Source organism: Mandrillus leucophaeus, unplaced genomic scaffold, assembly GCF_000951045.1.
Source record: "Mandrillus leucophaeus isolate KB7577 unplaced genomic scaffold, Mleu.le_1.0 Scaffold84, whole genome shotgun sequence".
In the NCBI taxonomy this organism is placed as follows: domain Eukaryota; kingdom Metazoa; phylum Chordata; class Mammalia; order Primates; family Cercopithecidae; genus Mandrillus; species Mandrillus leucophaeus.
In genome coordinates, this window is record NW_012109141.1 from 5,090,262 (window position 1) to 5,092,910 (window position 2,649).

The window sequence follows — 2,649 nt, forward strand, 5'->3', positions numbered from 1 at the left end:
GCGCCTGGCCCAATCTTTTCTTAATGTCAACTCTGTTAGGACCGGGATTTCTATTGCACCCAGCAGAGCAGATCACTGCCTACTACACATGAGCATTTGGCAAATATTTCATGATGTTTATAAAGAACAAGCCTGTATCTACCTTTATTTCTTTTGGCACCTTGCTTTTTGGTATAATCTCTAACGTGTGGGCCAGTGTGCACGTCCTTCCCAGCTGGGCTCTAGCGGAGTCCACTCCTTCAGCACTGACCCCGGTTGCTCCTCTGCTGCCCGCCCATGTCCCAGGACGACAGTAAAGGCATTCCATAGAACTGCAGTAACAAGCCTAGTCAACTCAACAACTTACGCATATTTTAAATATTTAAGCATGTGTCAAAATAAACAAAAAGAATTTCATTATCTAGAGATGTTCCTTCAGAACAAGAATCATTCACCTTCAAGTTCCCAATGCACAGAGGAGGAAGAAGCCCAATGCATGTGGGCTGAAAAGCTTCATCTCTTAAGTACACCCATGTGTCTAGTTTTGATCTCTTTGGAATATTATGAAACGTAATTTCCAGAATTATTCTTTCTTACTCTTCTTTTTTTGCAATTTCCCATGGCAAATTTTTACTTCTATATCCAGAAATATATTTTCTAAACTTTTTTTGTACATTGTTCTACACTGAAATGACAGGATTTCAATTCTGTAAAGACTTTCTGAAAGTCATTTCACAGGAAAAACTCTTGGTTCCATAAACCACGTTAAGTGATCCTAACACTACTTTGCAAAGGCCTTGTGTTTAAATCGTGTGGAATGTTTTCTTTCCTCCAAGGCCATGTTCTGCCTTCTCTGCAACCATCAGAGTATGCCTTGACAAGATGACTCGCTTGACTTGAGCGAAATGCTAATAAAGCCCAGAACAAGATTCTAGCCTCCCAAACCAGCAGTTTAGCACCACTCAGTTTCTTGGCACAAGACTAGGGCTCTAGCTTTGATCCCATTCATGAATTCACTCTGCATTTACTAAGCCCCTACTTGGCCTCCGCGGAGTCAGCTTGGCTTAGCCCTGTGTGGCAATACACAGATTAATAAATAACTGATGGTCGCCCAATCCAGTAGGAGAGACAGATGTATGAACAGATAAATTGTAGTATCAATCCTTCTGTAATATAATGGTATACAAGGTGGGAATTGACAGGAGAGAGAGAACCTGACGATTGTCTCCTTTTAGTTACAGGTAAGATTTGGGTGGTCTGCAGATGGAATCATTCTTACTAAAAACCATTCAGATCAGAGAACCTATCAGGGGATCAGTAATACCATGTCCCCAAAAGGAAGAACCAATTTTTAGAAGTCTACTGTCATGTACTACGTTTCGGAGTAAGTTGTAAAAAATAAAAACCAAAATATTTGAAGCACCAGTTACTTTTGAATAGTAAATGAAGTTGTATATTAGGTGAACTCAGTGTCTTAGTAGCATGTCTTCTACCCAAGCATAATGAAATATTATAACTGCTAGAATCAGTAACTGATTAACCCTACTAAATGTGAGATTCAAATAGTCCTGCTTCCCACGATCACGCCCATACCCCAAAACACGAGAGACTAGCAACCACGGTAAAAGTGCCTGGCAATTACCTACTTGAAAATTACTCCTTTTTCAACTACCAATCCATATTTGTAAGCTATTAATCAATACTGATATTAAAGAAACAAAATGCAATCCTAGACATTACAAACTGTAAAAGTTCTATTAGGCCATATGGTCTTTTCTCTCTTCCCTTCATATTCTAGGCAAAGATTACTCTAAAATTTTTAAGAGTATCTGTTTTTCTGTTTGCACATCCAAAAATACATGCCATCTTTTTATAGGATTACCATCTGTCTCATGCCTAAGTAAATGTTCTGAATTAGTTTTACTGCTTTTCTAATTGTAAAATTTTAAGTTTACACATATACGTGAAAATGTATATAAAGTTTCAAGGGAAAAAGCTTTACACATTTAAATACTTTATCCATATGGGTAAAGGATAACTTCTTCAAATAATTTCAACCTCTTCTTAAAGAAATGACTTGAGGTAGTCATGTCTGTCAGTCATCATAACACATAATGAAAAAATTAAAAAGATCAAACAACTACTTAACCTTCAATAAACAAAACAGCTTTATTAACCCCATTTTATAAAATGAGGAAACTGGTTATTAGAGAGATTGGAATTTGCCCAAAAAAGTTAAAATTTGCTACTAGAAACAGCAGATCCAGAATCTGAACCTAGCTATTTATTTGCAAAGCTCACATTCTTTCTCTACACCAAACTGTCCTACCTGTCATTCTACTGCTTACATCAGTGGTTCTCAAACATTCTGGTCTCAGAACCCCTTTATTCTCTTAAAAATTATTGGAAGACAAGAAGCAGCATTGTTTATGCGGGTTGTGTCTACTGAAATGTACCCTACTAGAAAATAAAACTGAGAGACCAGGCATGGTGGCTCATGTCTGTAATCCCACTCTGGGAGACCAAGGCGGATCACCTGAGGTCAGGAGTTTGAGACCAGTCTGGCCAACATGGTGAACTCCATCTCTACTAAAAATACAAAAAAAAATTAGCCAGGCATGGTGGCGTGTGCCTGTAATCCCAGCTACTCAGAAGGCTGAGGCAGGAGAA